General features: G+C 39.5%; 1 protein-coding gene across 10 annotated transcripts in view; it reads left to right on the top strand.

Moving 5' to 3' along the window:
* Window positions 1-999: 999 nt before the first annotated feature.
* Window positions 1000-19969, top strand: part of PCGF3 (polycomb group ring finger 3) — a 132922-nt gene continuing 113952 nt past the window's right edge. For 5 of the 10 annotated variants that reach the window (XR_005955447.1, XM_041471213.1, XM_041471154.1 and 2 more), the window contains exons 1-2: window positions 1000-1266; window positions 7015-7052. The gene's annotated coding sequence lies outside the window, so the exon portion shown is untranslated. The remainder of the gene's footprint in view (window positions 1267-7014; window positions 7053-19969) is intronic. The other 5 variants (XM_041471183.1, XM_041471198.1, XM_041471224.1 and 2 more) reach the window with 2 other exon arrangements.

The raw sequence follows: 19969 nt of genomic DNA, 5'->3' as shown, positions 1-19969 counted from the left end.
ACCTATGACTTCACACCCTCAGGAAGACAGGACCTTTGTCATTTCATGAGCCAGGGGTGTTTTGAGCCACCTGCAGTTTGATACAGTGTGTCTTGCGATCAGCACTCCTTCCACCGAGCTCCTACTCAAGTTTCCACTCTCATCAGTTGGAAAGACAGCTGTGCACTTTTGAGGAAAACCTTTCAGCAAGAAGAGGTGGCTTGGAGCAATGCATAGCTACATCCTGCCTAAAAGTCAAACCTCCTTTTCTGATCTTACCTTCCAAAGTTGCATGGATTTTTCAAGGCTGGGCACCCAGCTTCTACTCCTACCTATGCTCTCTGCTGGTGTGGCCTCAACTTGAGTGTTATATACATTCTAAGCACCTCAGTGTAAGAAAGTTATTAAGCCATTAATGTCCAAAGGAGGACAGTGAAGACAGCTTTGAGGGGAAGCCATTCAAGCAGCGGCTGAGGTCAGTTGGTCTGTTCAGCCTGGAGGAGACTTGAGGGGGGATTGGAGTTTCCAACATCCTCACCAGAGAGGATGGACGATGGGGAGACGGACAGGCAGGCACTGATCTCTTCTCTGTGGTGACCAGTGACAGGACCCAAGGAAATGGCCTGAAGTTGTGTCAGAAATGCTGTAGGTTAGGTATTCGGAACAGGTTCTTCACCAGCAGGTGTTTGGCCACTGGAACAGGTCCCCCAGGGCAGTGGTCACAGCACCAAGCCTGACAGAGCTCAAGAAGCGTTTGGACAATGCTCTCAGGCACATGGTGTGATTCTCAGGGGTGTCCTGTGCAAGCATAATAGTCGGATTCGATAATCCTGATGGCTCCCTTCCAACCCAGGGTACTCTGCTGTTGTGTGCCCGGGACGTGGCTCGGGCCCGGGCCTGTCGGGGGCTCCGGACCCCCTTCCGCCGGCCCCGCTGCCCGGGGGAGGGAAGGAGGGGGCGGCCGGCGCCGTGCCCGGGTGAGCGCCCCGCGCGCATGCGCCACGAGCGCGGCGCCCCCGCTCGGCTCCGCTCGGGCCGCACTCGGCTATTTCCGCCTCTTTGTTTTAAACTCCGGGCCGAGCCCTTTAAATCCCCCTTTTTTCTTTTTAAAATTTTCTTGGGAAAGGGAAGAGGGGCCGGTGTTTCCCTCCGCCTCGCGTTTCCGACTCCTCTGCTCTCTGCCCTGCGGTGGCGCTCGGAGAAGGACGGGCCGGGGAGCGGAGGGTCGGCGGCGGCGGGGGGAGCCCCCGCTGTAGCCCCGAGCGGCGGCCGCGCCCCCCCCGTCAGGTCAGTGCGGGGCCGGGGTGGGCGTGGGGGTCCCGGCCTTGCCCCGCAGAGGGGCTGGAGGGCAGCCGAGGGGCTCGGGGGCGGGGCGGGCCCGCCGCCCCCCCGCCCGCCTGCGGGGTATTTGCGGTGTGGGCTGCGGGGTGAGAGGAGGGGGTGCGGGGCGTGCGGGCCGAGGGTCCTCTCCGCCCCGACGGCTGAGGGGGCTGCGGAGGAGCGGGCCGGGGCTGGGGGGGCCGCGCTGGAACTTTCGGGGCGGGCGTGGGGTGGTCACAGGCGGGGTGGGGGTTTTGTGGAGCTCCTCTCCCGAAACTGTCAGGGAGTCACTGTGGGCTGGGGGAGCGTCTGTCCCTGTCCTGCCGCGTGTGCCCACCGTGGTGTGCCCTCCGTGGGGGAAGGTGGCTCGGGTGCTGGGGGAAAGGAAAGCCGCACACCCCCGCCCCACCCGTTCCTACCCTCGGGAGGAGTTGCCGGTTGTGTGGAGGGGCCTGGGCAGGGGACAGAATCCCACGGCTTGGGGAGAAAGGGTCTCTTTGAGTGGGGGGGTGAAGATGGCGTTTCCAGTAAGGTGGGCATAGAGGGGACACGTCCCTTGGGTGTGCGACTTCAGCCGTGCAGGTGTGTGGCTCCAGTGCTGTGTATCTGTGGTATGAAGTTGTGAGAAATAGGAGATTAATTTATACTCATAGGTAAAATACAGGGGCTTGACTTGTTTTACAGTCTAGAGACAAATATATGTGCACACACACGCACACGTATTTACATGTGTATGTGTTCGGTATTGAGAAATTTTGAAAGTTTTCTAAACCACTGAGTTCTAGGAACTTGTGGTGTCACATTTGGCCTTTTAAGTTGGTCACTTCTAGCCTGAAACTGTTGGGTGTTACTTCAGTGCCTGTGTGGAAAGTCTTGCGTGTCCCAAAGTTAAAAAGGTTCAAAGGAGGTTTGATTGTTGAGGCTTACAAGCAGTTGGATGTTCTTTTGCTACTTCACATATTTGCAATTTGCAATTTATCTTTTTTTTTTTTTTTTTTTTTTTTTTTTTTTTTTTTTTTTTTTTTTTGGTTACAAAACTGTTTGTACAGGCTTTCTGTCAGATCAGTTTAGGCTCTTCTTGCTTTTTGTATGAAATTAATGCCTCTGAGAAACCAGTTCAAGAAATTAAGAAATTCTAGTTTATTACCCCTACATTCTCTGGAATGTTCTGAAAATATTTTCTTTGGTGTTTTTCAGAATAATACTGTGTATTTTCTTCCAGAGTATCATAGAAGAATTAAGTCAGTCGATCAAAAGCTTTGAATTAAAAAGAAAAAAAGTTGAGATGAGCCTTTATGTTTAAGGAGCATCCCATGTATGTCCTCCATTGTAGATTGGTTTTGTTCATACAGAATGAACAATTAAGCATATGGTAGCTATGTTGTTAGGAGTCATTTTAGTACTAGGTACTGTGCTGTTAAAAGATTATTTTTAGTTAATTTGGAGTAGGATACTTGTAACGTTCTGTGTCCATTCTTTTAGTGGCAGATCAGATTAGAATCTCAACTGTGGTACTCATCATGTGTCTTGTAAAGGTGCTCTGAAATTCATAAAATTATTTCATAACAAGGGAAATAGAAACTTTGTACTGTTTCAGTAGTGTTACTATTTCTTTTGAAGCTATTCTTGTAGACAGTTTATAATGTGTTTAAGGGAATACAGAAGCTGTGGAGAACCCAAGAGACTTGGTAGAAACACATAGGGTGCATTAGAAGAGCGTCAGCTGACTTTCTGGAAATGCATAGGTGCACAGTGACAGCTTGGAAATAAAACATTTCATAAACCAGTTTTTGAGGAAAATCTATTTGATTTCTTTCTGTGGGCTGATCTGGCTGATTTGATCTTGTTTCTCTGCTATAACTGTAGAAAATCAAGATGAAATACTTGTAAATGTTATAATAAAGTTGACTTAGAGTTTGTAATTATCCTGGCTTAATAGTAATGCCAAGAATGGCAGAAATTAATTGCTATGGTATGAAAGATTTTTGCTACTAAGAGACTGTAAAGTACAACATTTAGTCACTGCAGCTGTCCTGCTCTTACATCTCCTGTCTACTTACATGATTTAGAGGAGGTCATCTCAAAGCTTTATATTTGAGATACAGGTAAGTTTTCTCGTCAAGAACCATCCTACACTTACTTTAATAGCTTTCATTTATTTTTTCCCATATGGCCATTTAATCTAGGTAGCGTGGCCATTTTAGCTTTTGTTGTGTAATGAACTCCCAGGACTGAAATAATTCTGGATTAAATTCTTGAACTCCTTGGGTCACACTGTGAGAAGAAGTTGAACCATTTCCATTGAAAATCTTAAGTGGAACTACTAAGCTCTAAGCTACAAAGTGGATGTGGACATGATGTTTTGAAAAGCATGCATGTTTTTTTTTGATAAAAGATAGCCTTTCACTCTACAACTACTGTTTTAAATTATGATACCGACTTACAACAAAGTATAAGGACATCTTGTATTTTATAAAAGAAATACTTACTCCTTGCTTTGGAACTATTGTCCTTGCATGTATGTAGTAAGTCAGTAGTTACTAAGTGGAAGTTTGTTTTGATAGTAGCGTTTGGAGATGCAGTTGATTTAAGACTGTCAGCATTCCTAAGAGTTTATTAATCTAAACTCTGGCCTCTTTTTGTCAGTGCTACTAAAGATGTTTAGTGACGTTTAAACTTCTCTGATTTGCTAGTTTTAGGTTAGGTTTGCTGTCATATTTAAAGGAAATGGGGAGGAAAATCTTCTCAGGGCACTTTGACTACAGTAGGTTAGAAGCCAGGCAGAAGTGCCCATGTCTTCTAGCTTACACAAGACTTATTTGGAAGCTCTGTCTTCAAGTAGTTTTGCATTACTTACACCACCCTTTTTAAAATACAAGCTTGCTGTATGTCAAAGTCTTACATGCAGTACAAGAGAAAAAATAATCAGGTTCTTCTGTGTTAAAAGCAGTCTTACCTGTTATAACACATTTTCATTGCTAACTGAAGAAACACTGTAAATAGTGGTTTGTTCTATAATTGCTTTGAAGAGCCTAGAGAAAACTTGCCGCTTTTATCGAAATTCATAGAATCATAGGATGTTTGGGTTGGAAGGAACCTGAAACAACATTTTGTTCCAGCTTCGCTGCTGTGGACAGGGACACCTTTCACTAGACCCAGTTCTCAGGGCAGCGTCCAAATTGGCCTTGAACACCTCTAGGGATGGAGTATCCACAGCTTCTCTGGGCAGCCTGTTTCAGTGCCTCACCACGCTTACAAGCTAAGAATTTCCGTGCAGTATCTAATCTAAACCTCCTGTCTTTCACTTTGAAGCCATTCCACCTTGTCCTGTCAGTACATGCTCTTGTACAAAATCCTTCTCTTTTCTTGTAGGTTCCCTTCCAGTACTGGAAGGCTGCTATTAGATCACCCTAAAGCTTTCTCTTTTCCAGGCTGAACAACCCCAGTTTGCTCAGCCTTTCCTTGTAGGAGCTGCTCTAGCCCTCTGATCATCTTGATGGCCTCCTCTGGACTCACTCCAGCAGGTCTGTGTCTTTCCTGTGCTTTCCTGTAGAGCTGGACCTACAGGGTTAGGGTTAGACCCATGTGGGGTCTCACCAGAGCAGAGCAGAGGGGCAGAATCCCCTCCCTCACCCTGCTGGCCACCACCAGCGCCCCCAAGTCCTTCTCCCCAGGGCTGCTCTCCATCTGTTCATCTGCCAACTTGATTGGCTCACCAAGGCTTCCAGGTCTGGATGCAGGTCTGGGCTCTTGCTCAGGAATCCTTGAGCTTGGGAACCCCCCTGTACATCTTGATCTAGTGCTCACCCACACTTACCTCTGCTGGTGATGCTGCCTCATTATCTGACTGAAAATTAGCTTTTCTCAAGTCAATTTTACTGAATAAGTGCATCTATACTTAAATCAACAGAATATGAAATTGAAATACTCAGTGTGGTGGGAACTAATTGGACTGAAAACCTTATGTGCTACTGATAGTTTGATTGAAGTTTGTAGAGACCTGAAGTTTTGCAATCATACTGAAGAGCCAGTATTGTAGGAACAAATAAACCAGCAGTGAGTTCTTCAATGACATTATTTTCTTTCCCCCTCTGCCTTTTTTCTCTTTAATCAGAAACAATACTTTAGACTTGGAACTTCAAACTATATGTAGGAACTTAAGGGTCTCTTTATTCCTTTGACAAACACAACACATACTTTTCAAAAGTAGGGGGTGGTACAGATCATTAAAAGTAGGGGGAATGACAAACTCTGGTGAGCTCAAGTTACTTATTCTTTGTGCCAGAAAATGACTGTTCTCACAGTTATGACTGCCTCTTTCAAATTACAATTATAAGTTGATGCAGCCAGTGGGGGAAATTTTTGAGGAGGTGGGGGTGAGAACTGGAGTAAATCAAGGTATGTGTGGTAGCATTATTATAGTTCAGGGATTGTAAGGAAGAAATATGCAAGAGTGATAATCAGTCTTTTTTGTAGTTTTGTTGCCAGTAGAAGAACTTAAACTAGCACTGACACTATTTTTCATCTCTGCAAAGTGGCATGGAGAAGACTTACTCTCCCTGTAGACATCTATTTTGGATGATCTTAAGAGAACTATTTTGTTTTCTGAATTTTTAACTGACAGTAACTTAGAATTTTGTCTATATTAAAATGTTCTGTGTTCTGGCAGCAGTAAGGTTCCTTCTTGTTTGATACATAGACTGTCCTTATTGCTGCAAACTGTTGCTTTATGAATAGCATTAAGTTCATTTTCATTTAAGACAAAGCATTCTGTGTATGTTTGGTGTCAATGAGAAAATGCTGTGCAGTACCTGTGTAATTAGGAGAGGAGAACTTAATTTTTTAGGTTCATGGAGTAAGTTTGATGTTATTTGCTAACTTGCAAATGGCTGTTTTGTCAAGATTTTCCCTTAAGAACTTTTTTTTTTCTCTCTACATAACCAGACAGCATACAGTACCTTCTCTAGTTGATTATTATCCAGTTACATCATAATTTTTACATATAATGCAATTTTTGTGTGAATTATGATTCTTTTATACTAGTACAGGTCATCTATGTTATTCTTTTACAATATGCATGCAAACAATAAAAGTTTTGTAATCATGATGTAATTTTTTCATGCAAATGGGTCACTGCAGTGTTTGATGAATTTTCAGGGAATGTGTTGTGCTGTACAATTTTTTCTGGTTTGTCACCTGAAAGAAGAAGCTGAAAGATACAGTACAGCTGGCTAAATTATAATTTTTTTTATTTATGAATAATTGTATTTGACACTTACTGTTGTATTTGAACTATTGAGTACACAGAGTGGCATAATAAGAGCCATCAGTCAGTTGATGAATTAGTTAAAGGGCATTGCCAAATTTATTTTAACTGACTAGACAAAATGTTTTTGCAATAAAAAAATTATTTGTTGAACTAAGCAGAGGCAATCACTAGAAGAGATCTGAGGAACAGGAGTTTTTAGGGGTTTTTTTGTTTTTTCAAAGTAGTGCCGTCTTTTGTTCCTTCAGAGTGACTTTTCCCAAATGTCATTGGAGCATGGAGACATATAGAAGCTTAAGCTCTGTCTTGGCACTAACATCAAAATGTTCTGGAATCTTAACTCCTGCATTTCGGATGATTGTATTTCCTAATTTTTGTTGTGATAATAACTGGATTTTCTTTCATTTACCTTTTTTTCCCTAACATATAAATTATATTCTGGACACAAGGACTCAGATATTGATTTCAGGATTCAAAATAGGAAGAGGTAAGGAAACTTTTCATGTGCTGTGTAAGTACCTAATCATGCATGCTGCTAAGAGTATATATGCCCCTGTTCCTACATCCAGATAGTTACATTTTAGAATATAACTTTTGTTAAATCTGTATCTGTTAAAGATACTTCTAATGGTTTTTCATCAATTTAAGAAAGTGCTAACACACTGTATTCAAACCCATCTTCTTAATGCTTGAAATGGTTTTCTTTCTGTCTTTTGAGTTATTCCTTTCCTCTGAGGTCTGAACCCCACACCAGTGAACAGTGTTTGCTGGATTACTTCTGTCTGTACTTAGGAAAGCCCCCCAGCAGCAGTGCTGCAGCAAGTGATTAATCTTTCTTGCTTTAGCATTGTACTAGTTGATTGTTTACTCTGTTTTTTAAGCTTTACTGAACATTTTTTAGGAAAAAGCAAGCATAACTTCTTAAATGTTTGCTTAAAATTTCTTATCTGCATGTACATGTTGTTCTTACCATGTGCAAAAGACTACACTTGTGGAAAAGTTCTGTACTATGGAAAGTGTAGTAAAAAATTACGCTCTTATGTGAAATCTGTGGTCTTAGAGAAAAACATTTAGCTTTTTTAGTAACATTTGTATGGATTTATTTGATATGTTAAATGAAGTAAGTAATTAAACTGTCTTTTCCTGTAGCACTTTCCTTAAACTAATTGCAAAGTAGACTTCCATCTTAAATCAATTTATGCTTTAAGATCATGCTTTTTTTATTGGGTTGCCATAAGATGATTACTTCACAGGTATTTAGTTCTAATATTGGTAAAATCGAGTTCACTAATTTATGCTTGTTCTCAGAGAAATTGCAGATGGACAATATTTTTGTATTTGCCCTTGAAGAATCCACATAGGCCTTTTCTGTGACTGAAATTACTGTGGTAATAACATATTTTACCAAAAGTTTCAATCTAACTATTGTTGAGTAGGAGGAGTTTAATTGAAACGCTTTTTAATAACATGTATTCTTTTTAATAGTAGTGTTAGACTTGGTAGCACCAGAGCAAGTAATTTATTGCACGTCAATTTATTAATTTTCTGTTTCTAGTCTTATACTTCTCTTTCTTGATTGACTAGAATGAGGTAGAAATCTCTCCCAAGATCAAGTCATTCTGCAGCAATTTCAGAAGACTTGTGTTTATATTGGTAAAATACTTCATTTGTCATTCTTTGATCATTGGCACAGGAAAAGTAACCTAGTGTTGTAAATGGCACCACACCAGGTAAAAAGGACTCCGGGTGGAGCAGTTTTTGTCTCTTCACTTTCTTGCTTGTGAGATTCTTCTCAGTTTTGATAAAAGTCACGAGAAGCAGTCTGAACACTGGTCTATGTGGTATTAAGTGGATCTTGGCACTTCAAGGTTTAATTTTACTGTCTCAGGAATACATAGGTGTAAAAAATACTGTATTAGTTGCAGTCATTTTTAATGTAACATTTTAGGGATAATCTTAGATACTGCCACTGGGAATTGTTTATCTAAATCTGTTTTCTCTAATCTGTAGCAGTTATTCAAATTATGTAAGGTTATTTTGTCCAGACAATAATAGCCCTTGGGTTCTGTGATCATGATTTTATGACTAAAAATGGCTTGAATTTGAACAAAGTTTGGCAGATACAGGGAGGATAATATTTTGGTTTGTTTGCCATTGATATTGGTGGTTTTGGTTTTTCTTTTTTTTTTTTTTTTTTTTTGGAAAAAGGTGTTGGTTTTTNTTTTTTTTTTTTTTTATTTTGGGGGTTTTGGTTTTTTTTTTTTTTTTTTTTTTTTTTTGGACAAAGATGTGTTTTAGCCTGGCCTTTTTTCTAATTTACTGAATTTATCAATGCTATGGGTTGAAAATAATTGTATTACTAATTCTTTATATAAGCTATTCTGTGATCAGATAGGTAAATCGATTATAGTCTTCTCTTGCGGCTTTCCTTAGGGGAGAGAAAGTCCATCCCGTCCCCATTCTTCAGTTCCGCTCTCCATCACTCCACCAAATGGGTCAAATCACTTTCATTGTGGAACTTGATGTACACTTCCAAAGCCAGTGCTCTGTCAGAGCATTTATTCTCCAGTCACAAGCATTAGTTACCAATGAATTGAATTTCTGGAGGTGTTTGGAAAGTGTCATAGATTATTTTTTTCCTTAATCTTTAGTATGGGAAGGGGTATAAGGGTAATAAGTAAATGCAAAAGGGTGTAAGTAAATGCAAAAAGTTTCTGGAGTCTTCTGTAGCTTCCATTATTAGGCCTGATGTACCATAAGATATATTCACTGTAAGAGTGAAGACAAGGGAAAAATGAGCTGCTTTTGCTTCTCCCCCAGATTCCTTAGCCATTTATGGCTTCCCATAAGTAACCGTTTTTTCAACTTACTCATCCATTATCACCATCTGCAGAGTTTGACAATTATAGCATTCAAATGGAAAAAAAACCCAAATTCAGCTCTCTTCTCCCGACTTTAATTCAAAACCAAAGCAATGAATTTCTTTCTTTTTCCTCTGAAATTACTTCTTTCTGGTGTGAAGAGACCTATACGAGGTAAATCCTGAGAACGGAAAGTCTTTGAGATGCCCAGGATTTGCTTTGTGGAGATCGCTGGGAGACATGGTCTTTTCTGACCTTGTCAGCCAAACTTTTACTGGTGCATGTTTGTTGTGATGAATGTTGTGTTCTGAAGAATGGAGGGAGGCAAGTGTCTGTGTGGGTGTCATCAATTAAAAAACTATTACCTTTTTAATAAAACTGGTAAGTTATTTTCATTGTCTCTTACAGTATAGTTCAGTCACCAAAAGCAGGTCTTCATGAATTGCAGAGAAGGACTAAATTCAAGCCTACAGATACTAATAGTAAGCTGCAGTAGTTAATAACTTGCAGTGAAAGGTTTTATTTTCTTTTTACTTCATGTCATACATCCATCTAGCATTTGAAATTTGTTGTAGGAAGCAATAGGGGTGCATGAAAGTGATTTGGCTTTAAGAAATTCCTGAGGGTAGTTTAAAAGTATATCTAGAATACAATTATTAAGATAAGTAGCAGAGATAGTGTTTATTTATTTACTTATTCCTTGCATGGACTGTCAGGCTCTGTTTAAGCTGAGCCTTTTCAGAGGTTTATTAGTTTATTTCTACAGTTTTTGAACAGTTTGTATCAATGTGCAGCTGAACAGTTTTGGGTGGTAATGGCTATCTGTTCGAATGTTAATTATCAATTCTCTAAGTTCAGTGATGTTTCTAATGATGGATACCTTTTTATACAGACTAAGCAAAAGATAATTATGAAAAGCTGTAGCTCATCAGTTACTTGCCAGTGCTTTCTTTGTATTTTGCTGCTTTCTGATCTTAAACTATGGATAAGAAAAGTTCATCAGTATTTCAGAAAATCGTTATGTCCATCTGAAATGCTGTCATGACTCCTCACAGCAAAAAAGCCATTTTAGTCATTATTTTAGTCATTATTTGTCTGCTTTCATACTAGTTTTCCACATGCATGTTCTTACTTCATTTCACGTGTCTTTTAGTGCTGTCTTTTTTACTTGAAATTGGCACGAGGTTATTTGGTTTCTGTTCCAACTTCTTTATTTTCAGTAACAATTTCCCGTTACCTATAAAAGTTGACATCAATGTTTTAAGGGATTCTGAGGAGTTTTGTGCAAAGATCTAGATGCAGAACATGTCTTCAACTCTTTTTTGGATTAAAACTAAACTATTGCAGAAACTGTAGAGTACCATTACCAGGACTGGATAAGGAAGAGCAACTTAACTTTTGCACTGCTCAAGTATGAGTTTTCTATATTTCTGACTCCAGACAGACAGCCTTCTCTCAGGCAAAATTACTGTAGGCAAGACTGGAAAGGGAAACTTCTACTAGCTAGATTATGTGAATCATCTGTTAAAGTCGCAGCCGGTGCTGAGGTGCTTGTAAGAGAAACTGGAAACTATTTACTCTTTGTGGGATTCAGTTAAGCAGCTGGTATTTGGCAATTTAGCAAGTGTTTCCTTGGCTACTCCTTCCTTAAACTGCAACTCTTAATGAACTAGGCAAAGGAAATACAGACTATCATTTTGGCAGATCTTAATAATATATATTGTTGAAACAGCACTTGAGAATTCTGTCTGTCAGGCAGGTTGGTGGATGTACCTCTTCCTGCACCTGCCTTTTTTCCTGAAGTTTCTCCTTGCTCTTCTGCTATGTGAAGCATGTATTGCCATAAAGTTGCCTTCATCGTTAATTTGTGGTAGTATCTGTTAAAATAAGCACCTGATCTGTAAGAAGGTTTTACTTCCAGGTGGTCATCTCAAGCAAGGCGAGTGGACAGTTCCAAATCAGTAGTTTCTAAAACTGCAGTTTTAGTTTGTCTAAGCTCTTGCACAAGTGAAACAAGCCTCTGGTGAAATTTTGTAGCCTTAGTAATTGAGACCTTTCAGCTCCTGCGTACTGCCAAGCAAATTTTCTCCATTTTAAATAAACTGACAAATGTCACATCATGGCAGTGATTAGGTCACAGCAAAGAATTCAGATGTAAGTGCTGAAGCCTCTCATGCTGTTGTTGTCCGCTGTGGGCAATGTTCTTCATTGACACTGACAGACAAAATAGTGATGGTGTAATGGTGTCGCTCTGCTTTTTGGTCGGAGTTTGAGGAGCTATCTGTTAATAATGACTTTGATGCAATGTTTGGAATTATTAATATTCTGTATTTACTATCAGGTTTTCTTGAACTGTGACACATTATTAGATTATGCAGTGAAAAAAATTGTAACAGTAAAACTTTGGAAGTCTTTTCTTTCTGCAATATTTACAATGGAATATAAAAACAAACCCAAAACCCACAAACCAAGCAACAACCTGAAACAAAGCAATCAAAAAACCTCAAACCAATACCCAGCAAAACAGAAAAAGTTTTGATAACTGAAGATTTTTTTTTCTGCGAAGTGTAACTTTATTGTGGAAGATAATGCATGTTTTGATAATGCTAGACATTTAACTTCTTCCCTTCATTGCTACATGCAAGCAAAACACCAGATCTAATGATGATTAAGAAATGAAAATAAATAGAATATGACTGCTTTAAAGCATTCTTTCTACAAGTGTAATACCATTCTTTCTACAAGTGTAAGTTTTTAAACACTGTTATTCTGCTGAGAATATTTTGAAATGGAAAGTGGGGTAGTTCTCATTGCTTAATCATTCATACTTGGAAGTGCAGTAGTTTTACATGAGCACACATAGCAATGTGAAGAAATTTCAGAGATGCCAGGCTCATGTCTCTAATTATTTCATTAAGCCTGCCACAGGCATGAGTGGAATCTTTCCTTCACATAATGGGACCAATCCTAAGTACAAGCGTAGTAAGAAAAATTTAGAATATGTGAAATGTGAGAGACATAGCTGATGAAATCTAGTTATTAATGTCTTCTGTGTTTTGGTAGAAGATACTCTGAGATCTCTGTGCTGTCTGCTGGTTCTAATGGATATGGCACCTAATTGCTGAAAAATTGTAAAGGTTAAAAAATCCCTCTTAGGACAGCTGGGTTAGTAGTTTAGGGCTGGTCTTTATGTTCCTATTTTGATTTAATATGGTGAAAGTGGTATGTTCATCATGTCAAAATAAGCTCAGATCTTAAAAGCTAGAGTTTTACTGTATTGGAAGGTTGTGGTTTCATGCTTATTGGATGAGTCTAAGGTTTTTTATGCTGTGTCTTAGTCCTCCTTTGTTCAAACTGCTGTTTTTCACTTTCCTTGTTATTACCTGTTAACGTGTCCATTTATTTCCTAATTCCTCTCAGCTATTCCTTCTTCTATTATAAGCCTACATGTTTTTGTGACTAATGGCAGCCTTCCTTTTAGTCTGTTTATATTGAAGGCTGTTATTTGACTGCAGTTTGCATTGGTACAAAAGGAGAAAGAAGAGTTCTGCTAGGTTTGGTTTGTCTAGGTTGCTGGTTTTTTCCTGCCTTTGTAGGGCTGACAAGTGCTTATTCATTGCCCTTGATTCTGCAGAGAGCAGATGGGTCTAAGGAGTTTTTGTGCAGCTGAGGAATGGTGTCTCACATTTTTCGGACAGTTCTGCTGCTCACTTGCAGGCTGATGGAAATGGCTTTTGGACCTTTACTGCTGGCTATCTGCTGTCTTTCAAGGGAAGTTCATCACATGCCGTGAGTGGTACCTGAATGAAAAAGACCTAACCGTGAGAACCATGTGTGCACTACAAGGCGTGTGGGGTTGACACTGAAGAGGGGTCTGCTGGAATAGGAGTGGATGCTGCTTCATGACATATGCAATCTCACTAATTAGTGATGATTTTTTCCTGGTATATTATTTTGCTTGCAATGACTGACAAGTGTAGCTTTATCTCAACTGTTAATGGATTAATCTATCACTGAAATTATTTGTAGGTCTCCTTGTTAAAAAAAGGGAAGCTTTTAATAGTGTATTCTAGCATATAGTTAACAAGGAGAAATCTTCCAGTCTTTATAAATAGCACATAAAAGCCTCTTGTAGTTTTACTCCAGCCAGCAGCCGAGTAGGTCCCTGCATTATCAACACTGTTCAGCACACATCCAAGACATAGTGCCATACCAGCCACTCTGAAGAGAATTAGCTCTGCCCTATTCAAAACCAGCAGATTTCACCCCTTATCCCATACCATTTACATTATGCTCAGGTCCCACACTATTCCATACAAGCTCATTAACCACCATTCCCCTTCCCTCTCTTTGATAAGATACCCAGATGTCATTCCCCTAGTCTCTGGACCACACCTGCAAAGTGTCCATAATATACCCTTTGATTCATTTGGTCCATGACTTTGGGCTCCATCTATAATGGTAGTCACTCAGGACAGGAGAGGAGGTGTGTTGCATGCAATTAACTTAGTCCAATTACTGGGCACCAAAGCCAGCTCAGACTGTGTCACTGCTGTGCTTGGACATCTGGAAGGCTTCTCCTCCATGGTTTGAGAAGTTCCTGTTTATATTTATTCCTGCAACAGACAATTCAGAGAATGGATTGTAACAATTTAATGATATATCTATTGTAATCTTCACACCTGGTCCTTTTATAGGGTGTAATATTGCAGTGAAATCCTCTTCTGGTCCCCAGCCTGGCTCCAAGGGGGTTCCTGTAAAGAGTCCACTGTTAGTGGAGTCCACATTATAGGCCTTTCTGGGGCAGCAGGGGCACAGCCTGTCTTACCATGGTCTTCAGCACAGGCTGCAAGGGACTCTGCTTCCCCTACTCCAGTGTGGGGCCCCACTAATGGGAAACAGGTGTTCTTGAGCTTGTCCAATGAGAGTCCTTGCCATGGGCTGCAGTTGTTCATAAACTGATCCAGTGAGGGTTCCCTGTGGACACACAGGTCCTGTCAGCAAAACTGCTCCAGCCTGGGCTTCTTACAAGATCACAGCCTTGTTAAGTCATCTGCCTGCTCTAGCAGGGGATTCTACATGGGCTGGAGGTGGATCATTCCTACACCGTGGAGGACACATCACAGTCTCTTCAGCTCAACTTCAGACCAAAGTTTAACCTGTCAGCACAGTAGCACTACCCTGGCCATCTGCCAGCCCAGGCACCACAGGATGTGGTGTTACCAAAGTGTTCCCAGGCATAATTCAGGAATTTGAGAAGCAGTGCAGCAGTACAGAAAGCAGTGAAAGCAAAAAGCAAGCACTAGCAAGCACTAGGCTCTTAATACATGTCAGGAAAGCAAGCCCCAAGGCAAGCTCAGGAGGCTGCTGTTTACCAGCTGAACAGTACTGAAAGCTGTATATTCAGTCTAATACATCCCAATGGAATCTGTCGTTATCTTGAACCCTTTGTGCCTCATATCTGATGCAAAAAAGGACGGTCACGGTTTAACCAAGCCCCATGCAGCTGCTCACCCACTGCCCTGGAGCAGGAGGGGGAAGAGAATCAGAAGGGTGTACTCTAAAAAAACTCATGAGTTTAGATAATGACAGTTTAATAGGGAAAGCAAAAGCTGTGTGCAGAAACAGAGGAAACAAGAAAACAAATTTATCACTGCTACCTATGGGCAGTTGTTCAGCCATCTCCAGGAGCAGGGCCCCATCACTTTTAACTGTCACTTGAGAAGACAAATGCCATCACGCCAAAGTTTCCCTTGTTCTTCTTTCTTCCCCCACTTAATTCACTAAGCATGATGTCACTTTAACAATTACATTTGTTTTGAGAGAGGAAAAAAGATGGAAAACGCTTTCAAAAGCAAAGTTTCAAGACTTCAAGAATTGAGGGACTTAAATGCTGAAAGAAATTAAGGACTGAACAGCTGTAGGTGGAAAGAAAAATAGCTTTTGTGCTCTCTTGGTTACACCCCTGCTGTAGTATTTAATCTGAAATAAATAATGTAAACTATTTGTTTGTTTCTCATTGCCAGACATGAGGATTGTGTCTGGGGTAAGAAAGCTGCTGCAGCAAGAGTTCAAAGGAGACTTTGAGCTTGTTGTATCATTGCCACAATTTATATCTGAAAGAGCTGAATGTCAGAATAATGGGAGAAACATATGAACAGAGTGCATCTTAGAGTCCTCCCAGGCTTTCAGGAACAAAAGAACAATTTTGCAAAGCTCCTTTATAATTTGAATTATATGGTACATGATAGCTAATTTTTTGTAATTTACTGTCTGTACATTCGAATCCACAAAGACTCCAGAGTACCTGCTAACCACTTGCAGGTTATAGAGCAATTCTAGAAACATTTTTTTGTCATCTGTTGTAGCAGCACAGAGGCAATTATTGGACAGATCAGTGAAGTTGAAAGCTTTAGTCACTTAATTTTTTTAACCAAAGGGTATGTAGTTTCTCAGGCCATTTCAAATCTTTGGATTAATTAGCCGTCAAGTGCTGCTATCTGGGCTTAATCTACATGGGAATGTGAAAAAGTTATTGTTGGTTATCAAAAGTAATTGATTGGGTGTAGTACCCTCCTGCTTCTTGCCAGCTGGTAACTTCTGGCTGTCACTACATAGTCTGTTTTAACAGCTGCTCTTTTACTGGTCTGCCAGTGTACCTGGGCCAGTAAGTGGAGTCAGGTGACTGAAAACCTGAATTTTTAAGGACCTTTTAATAACTAGCAAGAGGAGTTGTCTTATGACAATTGCATGAAGATTCTTCCTCTCTATTTCAGAAACAATTGATAGAGAAAATTGTTGTTTCTGATAGAGATTTGTGATGAAAGATATAAAAATCCTATGTATGATTTTGTATGATAACTCAGGTTATCATACAATTACTTACTAGGGATACACATTTTTCTTGTCTTTGTTAATAAGTGGTTGATTTCTGGGGTTATAGAACTACATTTAATTTCTTATGTGTTGCTATAGGACACAAGACAACACGACGTAGACACACTGCTGTTCTCAGACCAGGAAGAGAGAGATTTATTTTCTGACTCTTACTTTTATAGATTTCCAAAGGTGACATAGGATTGGAGGGTGAAAGTGCCACTTCTCCAGGGACACTGGACAAACGAGCAGTCCATCAAGTTTCTCCTCCTCCATAAAGGAATGCAAAACAATAAGTTGTTTACAGAAAGTGTGTGAGAAAGTTTGATACAAGAATGCAAACATCAGAAGGCTTAGAAAAATCTTAAGAAAGCAGGGCGACACTTATGTAACTAGATGTTTTTATTATATGATTAGGATTTTTCAGTAATGGATGTTAAAACATATATGTGTAAGTAGAATGAGGAAGGCAAAGACCACCAAAGCTTAAAGATTTTGAGGAGTTGATGGCACAGATCCAAAAGACTTCTTGCTTCTTCATAGTAAACCTTTCAAGCCCTGGTTTTCTTGACCGGATGGAGTTATAGCAATCAGTTTAAATGTACACCATCAGATTCAAATGACAACTGAGAGTAATTTGTTATTTTGACTTGTCCATCTGTTCTGCAGAGGTCTTCATAATGCATGTTATGTTCTGTTTCAGCTGTGGTTAAGACCTTAAATTACTTCTCTGAAGTGCATGGATATTAAACATTCAAAAAGTGATGTGAAATCAGGTAGTAAAATCTCACTGAAGATTTTTTTCTCTTCATGAGATTCAGCGCTGGTTTTAATCTCAGTTTTACTTACTGGAAGTCAAGGATCTCTTGGTCTGTGTGAAACAAAGTGCTTTTTTAATGACTTGTAGTTTACATCTCTATATTCTCAACATGTAGTATGCTGGCATATATTCTTCCAGTGTATGACAAATGTCTCCATACCATTTTGTCAAGATTTGATCGGGGATGGTGTTCAAGAGTAGCCTTTCCTTCTATAGCCAGGAGGCCACTAGCAGTGATTTTGATTTCTAATAATGAGACAGATTTTATTTAGAGGAGGTCATAGTTGTGGTCATTTCAGAAAATAAGTTCACTTCTGCAGTAATGCTTTGCTTTTATAATATTTTAAGACTTTGGGAACTTTGGCACTCTAAGACTGCTTCCCAGTTTTATCCATGCTTGTAAATGGATGTTGATTGGAAATGACCTCAGCACTATAAAAGGAAATTGCAGAATGTAAAGAGTAATTTGAATGTAATTAAATCAGTGTTTCTTTGTCAGAAGTTGGAAAATGTTTAGTTGGATAAAATCTTGCCAGACAGATGTTTTTATTCAAGCTATCTTGCAGAGAGTTTTATCTGTTGTTGCACAAATATTTTTCTGTGTCCTTGTGGTTGTTACTTTGTTCTCAGGGCTGTGTCAAGACCTTGTCATGAGCATCTCATGATCTAAACAACTAAATATGTTTTCATTGGAAGAAGGGTCTGGAAATTAAGAGTTTTGAAGGAAGTGGTTTCACAGACTGAGGAGCCAAGGTAGTGGTGTTTTGCTACCAAACAAATTTCAGTTTTCACCATGCATCCACTTTGCTTGAGCATTCTCAAGTTCTACATTAACCTTCCTGTGAATAAGTGAATTTAGCAGTCCTGCAGAAGACCATCCCCACTTTGGAGCCATTCTCAAAGCATCTCTCAGCTTTGAAACAGCACTACCTGTCTGGAAGATACTGTCTTAATGTGACTCTGTTAGGAGTGCTTTGAACCGCGCAGTGGTGAAATTCTAAAGTCTGGTAATCAAGACAAGCTAGATGTTAGTTAAGAAAACATGTTTTCTAATGTAAGGTTCCACAAAATACTTTTCTTGCAAGGAATTTTACTGACAAGGTAATTTATAAAAGCTTTTCTAAGTAAAGGTTTCATTAATGAAATTTTATTTTAAATGTATACCTTACTAGTCTATATAGGACTTTGTGTACATACAGGTATTGTACAGTAAACCACAAATACAGTAGTAAGTCCATTTGATTTTTTAAAAATCCCCCAAAATAAAAGCAAAGAATAACTGTGATATTTTAGAACTTTGAGACCACTAAATTAGCATTTCTAGTTGGATTATATTACGAAAGCTTGAGATTCTTTTAGGTTTTCTATTACGAAATTAAAGATTTGCTTTGAGGCAGTGTTTCCTCATTTTCCTGTAGTTGTTCTCTGTTTATGTTGCAGCTGCCTAAGTCTTACCTGAATGAAATGGAAGTGTCTTACATTACCAAAACATGATTTCATGTAGATACATTAAATACATTAATTGCATTGCATATAGTACCTGCTAGTACTATAGCAGGTACTATAGTGAAAGCAACTGTGTCAAAATGGTTTCTATGGGGGGCAAGGTAGTGACTGGGCTGAAACACAAACGGTAGGTGTTTGCATGTGACAGTCAAGTGAGTTTTAAAAACCATGCCCTCCCTGTTAACAGATGAGCACAAAAGTTACAAAGAATAATTATTTGTCCTATGATTCTTTATATTTAATACCTTTTTCCCCCTGGAGATGGTACTTAGTATATCGGGGTGTGTAAAAGAAGGGCATAAAATTCTCAGTAATAAATTTCATCCTCTTTCTAAATGGGCTTAATCTAACTCTTTCTAAAAGGGCTTAATAGTGGAATAACTGACATTATAGTTGGGTATACATTCCTAATTTCTGTGATACTGAGTACAAGCACAGCAAAAACAAGTACAAGACACCAAGTTTTAAAGGTGTTTTGTTGTTTTCAAAACCTTTTTGTCTTGCCCTTTCTTTCCCTCTGGTTTTGTGCTGCTGACTCCTGACTCTGCCCACTGCATTACTTGTCTCAGAGGTTAAAAGGAGTGAATGATTCGGAAGGCTGGAGCCAAAAATGAAAGAATCACATTTCCCATAGCAGCTGGCACTGCCGGTACAACAAAACTTAGAAATTCTTGTGCCGTTGCAGTAGGGCTACCTCATATGCTCTCAGTTTGAGTGTCCAGATAAACTGCTGCTTATTGCAGATCTTTTGCCCAGACACTTTTCCTCCCAAGATACAGAAATTCAGTACTAGGTCAAAAACTTGTAAATCTGATCCCAGTAGTAATGCAGTTTAGTATCTTGCGTCTGAAATTTGGCTGGCTAGCCAGTTGTCTTCATTCTGCCTAATAAAGGAAATGTTTATGTGGAAAAAGCATGTTTAAATTACAGGAGTTCACAATACTAAATATCCTGTATTTTTCTGGTAGTATGCTTACTGCCATTTCAAATATAATTCAAGAAACCTTGTAGAGTATAATCACCTTTTTACCCCCCTTATTGAGGTTTACAGTCTAGCTTTAAACATTAATACTTATGACCAATACAATTTAGGAATACTGACTGTAGCATGCTGGTTTTGAGATGAACCACTATATAAACAAACAATACTCCAAACCCTAGTATCCTAATACACCTCAATAAAATAATAAAAAAAAACGTTAGCCAATCTGAAAGTACGCTGAGAATTGGATTTATCTTGTGTTTTGTACATTTTTGGCTACAAAACACATTTGTGTTTTGTACATTTTTGGCTACAGGAATACATGGCCTTTATAATTAATGTTTCTTTTTCTAGGATGA

This window comes from Pyrgilauda ruficollis, unplaced genomic scaffold, assembly GCF_017590135.1.
Source record: "Pyrgilauda ruficollis isolate IOZ18807 unplaced genomic scaffold, ASM1759013v1 scaffold106, whole genome shotgun sequence".
Taxonomy (NCBI): Eukaryota; Metazoa; Chordata; class Aves; order Passeriformes; family Passeridae; genus Pyrgilauda; species Pyrgilauda ruficollis.
This window is presented reverse-complemented; position numbering and strand designations above follow the sequence as displayed.